Source organism: Lolium rigidum, chromosome 7 (assembly GCF_022539505.1).
Source record: "Lolium rigidum isolate FL_2022 chromosome 7, APGP_CSIRO_Lrig_0.1, whole genome shotgun sequence".
Taxonomy (NCBI): domain Eukaryota; kingdom Viridiplantae; phylum Streptophyta; class Magnoliopsida; order Poales; family Poaceae; genus Lolium; species Lolium rigidum.
In genome coordinates this window covers 262204453-262214079 of record NC_061514.1, presented here as the reverse complement: position 1 = coordinate 262214079, position 9627 = coordinate 262204453, and the positions used below count along the sequence as shown (strand labels likewise).

The window sequence follows — 9627 nt, the reverse complement described above, 5'->3', positions numbered from 1 at the left end:
TTTGATAAGTGTTGTGTGGGTGAACCTATGCTAATGTACCGCCCTTCCTACGACTAATACATACTTGTGATTATACCCCTTGCAAGCATCCGCAACTACAAGAAAGTAATTAAGATAAATATAACCACAACCTTAAACTATGAGATCCTGCGATCCCTCCTGCATCGATATACCAACGGGGGCTTAGGTTTCTGTCACTCCGGCAACCCCGCAATTGGCAAACGAGTACAAGATGCATTCCCCTAGGCCCATAAATGGTGAAGTATCGTGTAGTCGACGTTCACACGCCACCACTAGAAGAATGACACCACAACTTAAATATCATAACATTGAATATTACTCAACCATAATTCACTACTAACATTTAGACTTCACCCATGTCCTCAAGAACTAAACGAACTACTCACGAGACATCATATGGAACATGATCAGAGGTGATATGATGATGAATAACAATCTGAACATAAACCTTGGTTCAATGGTTTCACTCAATAGCATCAATAACAAGTAGAAATCAACACCGGGAGAGTTTCCCCTATCAAACAATCAAGATCAAACCCAAATTGCTACAGCGGTGACGAGGTGCTACGGTGGAGATGGCGGTGATGATGATGAAGATGATGGTGATGGTGATGGAGATGATGTCCAGCTCGATGGCGGTGACGATGGCGTCGATTTCCCCCTCCGGGAGGGAATTTCCCCGGCGGATTCCTGCCCGCCGGAGAGCTCTTTCTCTCTGGTGTTCTCCGCCCCGCAGGCGGCCGTGGCTCTTCGCGACGTACCCTCCGGAGCTTAGGTTTTCGGGACGAAGGGTTTCGCGAAGAAAAGGAGGCGAAAAGGGCCGTGGGGCCCCCACACCACAAGGTGGCGCGGCCAGGCCATGGGCCGCGCCGGCCCGTGGTCCGGCCCCACCTTGGGTCTTCTCGGCTCCCCCTTCCGGCCTTCTTCGTCATCCGGAAAAATAGGATTTTTGGTGTAATTTCCTTCCACGGTTGATCTTCCGAAATATTGCATCCCGACCGGTGCTTTTTCCAGCAGAATCTCGGCTCCGGTGCGCGATCTCCAAATAATCTTGAAACATGCAAAATAGATGAAATAACATAAGTATTGTGTCCCAATATGAAATATATCAATGAATAACAACAAATTATGATATAAAATAGTGATGCAAATTGGACGTATCAACTCCCCCAAGCTTAGACTTCGCTTGTCCCCAAGCGAAACTGAACTCGGTGAACAGGACCACATGTTTATGGAGTGAAGAGTCGATAAATAAAATACGGACAAGAAGCATCATATTCATTCACACAAGACATTATAGTAAACAACTTCCTCATATAACCCAACTTGAAACAAGTATAAGGTAATCACAAATAAAGGTGCATAAGGAATCATAATTGGTGATGGCAAACTTTGTTCTTGGTCAGAGAACATTTAACAGATTATATTTATCTATTGAGCAGCGCTCTCATATTAAAGCTTATGGTAAACTTGCATACTCAATCATATTAATCATTGATGACCTTCAAAGCTATATTCATTCAGGTAAAACTTGTACTAAACAAGAAAGATCGAGTAAAGACATGATGAAGCAAATCACAATATAATAGTTTGATCACAACAACTCAAATGCTTGCTTGAGATGGAGGGAAATAGGTTTACTGACTCAACATAAAGTAAAAGACAGGCCCTTCGCAGAGGGAAGCAGGGATTAAATCATGTGCTAGAGCTTTTTCAGTTTTGAAATCATATAAAGAGAATAAAAGTAAAGTTTTGAGAGGTGTTTGTCGTTGTCAACGACCGGTAGCGGGTACTCTAACCCCCTTGCCAAACAGACCTCCAAAGAGCGGCTCCCATGAAGGACGTTATCTCTACCAAGCAAGGTAGATCATCCCTCTTCTCTTTTGTTTACACATGTACTTTAGTTTATTTAAGGATGACACTCCCCCCAACCTTTGCTTACACAAGCCATGGCTAACCGAATCCTCGGGTGCCTTCCAACAATCTCATACCATGGAGGAGTGTCTATTGCAAAATTAAGTTGCTTACCGATGAATCAGGGCAAAACATGTGAAGAGAATTATTAATGAAAGTTGATTAATTGGGGCTGGGAACCCCGTTGCCAGCTCTTATTGCAAAATTATAGGATAAGTGGATGAAGCCACTAGTCCATTAGTGGAGGCCGTCTAACAAGACTCGAAAGATAAAACACCACATACTTCCTCATGAGCTATAAAACATTGACACAAATAAGAAGTAATAAGTTTTGAATTGTTTAAAGGTAGCACATGAAGTATTTACTTGGAGTGGCAGTAAAATACCATGCAGTAGGTAGATATGGTGGACACAAATGGCATAGGTTTGGGTTCGAGTTTGGATGCACGAGAAGTATTCCCTCTCAATACAGGTCTTTGGCTAGCAAGGTTAAATAGCAAGCATAAGAGTTGAGGGAAACAAACAAATATACATGCGATAGAAACAATCATGCATCTTACTTGTAAGTACAAACAATTTTAACTTCAGAATACTAAGCTAAGAACCGATAAGAAAGATAATAACATCTTCTACATGTATTTCCTCTATTCTTCTTAAACTCAAAGTGTTGTTACTATTGACCATTGCTAAGTTTGCCAAAACCAAATAGATTTACTCAATGCTCCCAAAGTGGTACCAATACTAAAATCAAGATCAATCATATAGTAGAAGTTGCAAACTAAAATAAGGTGTGCAATATGCAAATGATAAGACTTCTTATTAATATTTCATAACGATAACTCACACCAAGGGATACATAGACAAACTAAAGGAGAGATACTTCCACACTGCAACCCATCTTATACGATAACTTCCCTACTCATGATATGACACTACTTGATAGTAAAAAGTAAAAGTCAAGATGGGACTGGGCCGCGTCGACCCGCCGGGTCACTGACCCGGCCCAAAAATTCAGCGCCATTGGGGCGCACGGGTCGGCCTTGATATGTTTTTGGGCCAACAGATCCGGCTTTGATCGACCCACTGGGTCAACGGGGTCGACCCGTCGATTACAACTAGGAACAGGCGTGACCTAGTCGCAGCCCCCGTCTTCGCCCCCGCCCATCTCTGCTGCCGCCGGCGGCGCTGCGTCTCTCCAGCCGCCTCCTGCGTCTCTCCAGCCGCCCTCCGTACGGGTCGTCGCCGTCCTGGTCACCGCCGTCCCGGTCGCCGCCCACCTCTGCTTCCGGTGGTGCTGCCTCGTGCTTGCCGTGCCGCTCCCCGGCGTCTCTGCCGTTCGCTGTCGGTCGAGGTCGTCGTCGTCGTCCCAGTCGACCCAACGCCGTCATTGTCTCGGCTGCCCTCTGACTTCTCCAACTCTTCCTGCTCCCAGCTCGCCATCTTCCTCCGATTCTCGACGGTTAGTGCTCCAATCCTCTCTACTCGAGCATATGTTTCTTGAAATGTTCAGTCTCTGCGCTTGAATGCTAGTTTAAATCTGTTATGTTATTTGGCTATCGTAGTTTCTTTGCTGTTTGGTCCTGTATTGTAAGCTGTAACTATATTTATAAGACCTTGCTTTAGTGAAAAAGGATGGCCTCCATGCTTATTATCCCAAATTAATTCGTTTGCAGTTCATGACAGTATGTTTGCAACCTTGTTTCTTCTAGTTTCAGTAAACAATGCATCTTTCAAGCAGGATACTTGCATCTTTCTAGTTTCTTCTAGTGACAGTATACTTGCATCTGTAAGGTACTAAGGTGGCATTAATATATTTTCGACCTCATATCCACTGTAGTGAAACTTTCTTGGATTCAACAGATAAATTGAAGCTTGGTTAAATTATGCATTTCTGTTCAAGAATCTATCCTTCGGTGCCATTAATTTTTAAGTGCAACTCCATACATTTTTGGTCAGTGAAATCATTAATGATCCCAACAGCTTGGAATTCTTGCAAAGAGGCAATTTTCATCCACTGATAAATAGAAACGTCCCACTTTCTGATCAGAAACATGTACTGTATACTGATGTTACCTCCTACATACTTGCTCTGTAATGTTCCTATATTTTCCTCTGATCAGAAACATGGAATTGGAAGAAGGGAATCCTGAAGCGCAACAAAGTGGTACCTCGATATTGATATCTGGTGCAACAAGGACTGGGCCTGTGCTGTCTCCTTCTTTGATAAACCGCTCTAGAGCTTATGTTGGTGAGCGTTTTGTCAACCTTTCTTTTATACGGATGCAACTTAAGAGTTGATTAGTTCTTATGTAACTGCAATGTTAACTCTTTAGTCCTTTTTTTAGCGGCTTGGTCTGCACGTGATACTCAAATGGATGATTTGGAAGAAGATGATGCCGACGAACAAGATGTCGACTATGAAGAAGAGGAAGAAGATGAGGATGAGTCCGCATTTAGCACAGGAAAAAGAGTACTATCGGATTTTCGAAGTCGAATGACTCCTAAAACAGCTGAAGCGCTTGTTTGCCTACAAGATTGGATAAGAGCCACAGGTAAAGCTATAATACACAAGCTCTTTTCTTGTTTCTTATTAATGCTTAAAGTTTACAAATTCATCAAATGACAATTTTTTCTGCAGCTAATACCGAGCGTAGCATGGCTTCAGTTCATGACATAATAATGGAGTTGGAAGGTCTTTGACATGTCCCCGTATTTGTTTTCTCTTCGGTCTGCAACATACTTTATCTCCGTACTTGACTGTTTTTTTGATAAATGCAGATGATGATGACAAGTAACCTTCAAGTCTTTGCGCAAACACGTGGGAACAATGGGCGTAGCTTCTCCAAGACAACCTAGAATGTAAGAAATCCAAGTTGCACATTTTTAGGTCCTTCCTCGTTTGATACCACTAGTTGCATGTGTTTAGAAGAATGATGGACTTCGGGGGATGTGCGGCGATAACGCCGTACGCCGACATCCACTATTTTCTCATTTGATCGGCTTATATACTTCCAACTTTTGAGATTTGTTTGCAACGATACATGTATGCACCAAGGATCTTGATATCGATAGTAATCTGTTTGAGTATGCTTTGATGTTGTCCGGTGCTCAATGGCTTTAAGTGAGATGACTATCTCGTTTCGAGTATTTTGTCTCGCTTTCTTATGTCGTATGGTGTCTTGGTTTTAAATATTAGTGCTAGTATCATGGTGTCTATATAGCGTAACCTAGCCAATCACTTGTTGTCAACTCGGCCAGCAGCAGATGACATGACTGCTCGCCTTGACCAGCAAGTGATCCAGGAGACAGATGATTCCATCGCCTCCGGTTGTCAGCACTTTCTAGTTTGCAAATGTGTGTGTAGTCACCTTCGTGCTCACTGCTGTTGCTTTTAAGGTTATTAATTCCTTGCTTGGTACTAAGAATATTCTTCTCGATGTTTACTGAAATTTTCTTTACAATTTCCTGATGAATACAGATGACAAGTGTTGAAGCATGTGGGAGAACGGATGGTAACCTTCACCAGATGATGAAGCATTCACCTGAATAAATGTAGTCACGACTTAGACGGAAGAAAAGATTGGTATTGTATCGGATTTTAGATTGATGTCGTCGGTTTGTTTTGTGCTATATTGCTACCTGATTCTAGTTTGATGTACTTGCTCTGTTGCTTTACCCGTAGCGTCCCTGTTAAAGAAGTTGGTATTGCTATCAGATTTTAGATTGATGTCGTGAGTTCGTTGTGTGCTATATATACTTGTGATTTTACCGAAAAAGGTTTGAACTAAGTCTCTATTTATATTCTCCGTTTCTTGCGTCTCTGTTTGATCCAGATTTGTAACGAACAGTACATGTAAACATACGTACAGAATACATAGGAACATAAGCTAGAATCGTATAGTTACAGATTTTTGGGTCGGCCTTGATGACCCAACGGACTGCCGAGGCCATGACCTTTTGCAGAAATGGGCCGACCCACGGCCTCACTTATTGGCCTTGGGGCCACGGGGCCAGGTCCGGGGCCAGGTCCGGGCCGACCCAGTCCCATCCTGAAGTAAAAGGTAGTAATGATGTGATATCGCGGCACTCCCCCAAGCTTGGAACAAACCAAGGGGATGCCAATACCGATGATGAATCAATCCTTTGGCGATGGTGGTGATGAATTCCTGTCCTCAGACTTCCAAGATAGAGGCTCTCTATCAACAAATGACATCTTGGTCTCGGGAATCCTGAAACTAGCAGCACGGCTTATGTGTTTAAACTTGTTTTCATACTCACAGTTCTGATTATGAACGTCATAGAGTTGAGCTTGGAGTTTGTTGGTGGTGTCGTGAAGTGAGAGGATGTCGCCCCATAGCTTTGCAGTTTCCTTCTCGTGTTCAGCAATGAGTTCAGACACAATCTTGTGGAAGATATCCACTTCACGCTCGGCCATCTTCTTGTAATTGAAGACCTCTTGTTCTAGCTTTTCCATCCTGTCTTCCAAGCTTCCTTCTCCTTTGGGACCTTGAACATCTTTGATCTGCAGTTTTCCCTCGACGAGCATCAACTCCTTTGGGTGCATCCTCAGCTCCTCCATGTACAAGTTGCCAACATCCTTGCAGGAGCTATCCTTCGGAGTTCCCGACGAAGACATGATGGCTCTAGATCCAAAACAAATCCTGGCAGAAACAGCTCGAAACAAAACACGTCGAGAAAACGATATACGGACCTCCAGGGGTCCGGGGGATTATATAATAAAAAATTTCAGAACAAACGGAAAGTACCAGGTCGAACCAGAGTCGGAAAGGGGCGACGAGGCGGTGTCCTCATAGGTCGGCGCGGCCAGGCTGGGGCCCGCGCCGGCCTATGGGGGCACGCCCTCGTGCGTCTCCTCCACTCCGTTTCGATCTCGTAATTTTTCATATTTTCCAAAAACGGCAAAAATATTGTTCGGAAAGTAAATTGCGAACTTTTCATTACCGATATCGTTACCTATTCAAAGTCGAGTTCTGGCGGACTGTCAATTTGTCCTTTAATGAAAGCCTCCGGTGTTTCCACTTGAATAATATCAACATCAACATTATAAGAATCACCCGAGATATAATGCTTGAGTCTTTGTCCATTCACCACTTGCGTAGCATTGCCTTGGAGAGAGCTAATTTTAATTGCTCCTGAACGATACACCTCCTCAACAACATATGGTCCTTCCCATTTCGAGAGTAATTTCCCTGCAAAGAGTCTGAGACGAGACCGATACAATAGGACTTTATCCCCAATATTAAACTCTCTTTTGATGATCCTTCTATCATGCCATTTCTTAACTTTCACTTTAAAGAGTTTAGCATTTTCATAAGCTTCACTTCTCCATTCATCTAGAGAACTTAATTGTAGCAACCTCTTATTACCGGCAAGTTTAGGATCTTTATTTAATTCTCTAACAACCCAATAAGCTTTGTGTTCTAGTTCTAAAGGTAAATGACAAGCTTTTCCGTAAACCATTTTATAAGGTGACATTCCCATGGGGTTTTTATAAGCAGTTCTATAAGCCCATAGTGCTTCTTTCAATTTACTAGCCCAATTCTTTCTAGATTTATTAACGGTCTTTCCCAAAATAGATTTAATCTCCCTATTTGATAATTCTACTTGACCACTAGTTTGAGGGTGATAAGCGGAAGCAATTCTATGATTAATACCATACCTAGCAAGAGTTTTTCTAAAACCTCCATGAATAAAATGAGAACCTCCATCAGTCATAATATATCTAGGTACCCCAAATCTAGGAAAAATAATATCTAAAAGCATTTTTAAAGAGGTCTGATGTCTACGGGAGCTTCTATTCTTGTAGACAGTGTTGGGCCTCCAAGAGCAGAGGTTTGTAGAACAGCAGCAAGTTTCCCTTAAGTGGATCACCCAAGGTTTATCGAACTCCAGGAGGAAGAGGTCAAAGATATCCCTCTCATGCAACCCTGCAACCACAAAGCAAGAAGTCTCTTGTGTCCCCAACACACCTAATAGGTGCACTAGTTCGGCGAAGAGATAGTGAAATACAGGTGGTATGAATGAATATGAGCAGTAGTAACGGTGCCAAAAAAATAGCTTGATGGCGTGTGGTTGATGGTAGTAATATGGTAGCAGTAGTAACGCAGTAAAACAGTAAACAAGCAGCGATAGCAGTATTTAGGAACAAGGCCTAGGGAATAGACTTTCACTAATGGACACTCTCAACTTTGATCACATATCAGAATAGATAGATGCATACTCTACACTCTTTTGTTGGATGATGAACACATTGCGTAGGATTACACGAACCCTCAATGCCGGAGTTAACAAGCTCCACAATACAATGTTCATATTTAAATAACCTTAGAGTGCATGAAAGATCAACACGACTAAACCAAGTACTAACACATCATGCACACTCGTCACCTTCACACTATGTAGGAGGAATAGATCACATCAATACCATCATAGCAATAGTTAACTTCATAATCTACAAGAGATCACAATCATAGCCTACGCCAAGTACTAACACGGATGCACACATTGTCACCATTACACCTGTGCAGGGAGGAATAAAACTACTTTAATAACATCACTAGAGTAGCACATAGATAAATTGTGATACAAAACACATTGCAATCATAAAGAGATATAAATAAGCACTTCACTACGCCATTCATAACAGTGAATAAGTATTCTCTGAAATATAGCCTAAGAGACCCACACGGTGCACACACTGTCACCTTTACACACGTGGGACAAGGAGTCTCCGGAGATCACATAAGTAAAACTCACTTGACTAGCATAATGACATCTAGATTACAAGCATCATCATATGAATCTCAATCATGTAAGGCATCTCATGAGATTATTGTATTGAAGCACATAGGAGAGAGATTAACCACATAGCTACCGGTACAGCCTCGAGCCTCGATGGAGAACTACTCCCTCCTCATGGGAGACAGCAGCGTTGATGGAGATGGCGGTGATGTCGATGGAGGAGCCTTCCGGGGGCACTTCCCCGCCCCGGCGGCGTGCCGGAACAGAGACTCCTGTCCCCCAGATCTTGGCTTCGCGATGGCGGCGGCTCTGGAAGGTTTCTCGTACCGTGGTTTTTCCGTATTGAGGTTTTAGGTCTGGGACCTTTATATAGGCGAAGAGGCGGCGTCAGAAGGTCGAAGGGGTGACGACACCATAGGGCCGCGCGGCCAGGGGGTGGGCCGCGCCACCCTATCATCCGGGGCCCTGTGGCCCCCCTCTGGCGGCTCTCGGGTGTTCTGGATGCTTCCGGGGATTCTAAGATCTTTGGCGTTGATTTCGTCCGATTCCGAGAATATTTCCTTACTAGGATTTCTGAAACCAAAAACAACAGAAAACAGCAACTGGCACTTCGGCATCTTGTTAATAGGTTAGTTCCAGAAAATTCACGAATATGACATAAAGTGTGCATATAACATGTAGAAATCATCAATAATGTGGCATGGAACACAAGAAATTATCGATACGTCGGAGACGTATCAGCATCCCCAAGCTTAGTTTCTGCTCGTCCCGAGCAAGTAAACGATAACAAAGATAATTTCTGGAGTGACATGCCATCATAACCTTGATCATACTATTGTAAGCATATGTAATGAATGCAGCGATCAAAACAATGGTAATGACATGAGTAAACAAGCTGAATCATAAAGCAATGACTTTTCATGAATAGCA

The 9627-nt window shown here is 43.1% G+C and overlaps 1 long non-coding RNA gene across 1 annotated transcript; it reads left to right on the top strand.

Annotated features, from left to right (window-relative positions):
• The first annotated feature begins 3338 nt into the window (after positions 1 to 3338).
• Positions 3339 to 4374, top strand: LOC124670596. The gene is made up of 3 exons (XR_006992578.1): positions 3339 to 3394; positions 4056 to 4183; positions 4281 to 4374. It is a non-coding gene; the product is annotated as an uncharacterized LOC124670596 (long non-coding RNA).
• The last annotated feature ends 5253 nt before the right edge of the window (positions 4375 to 9627 follow it).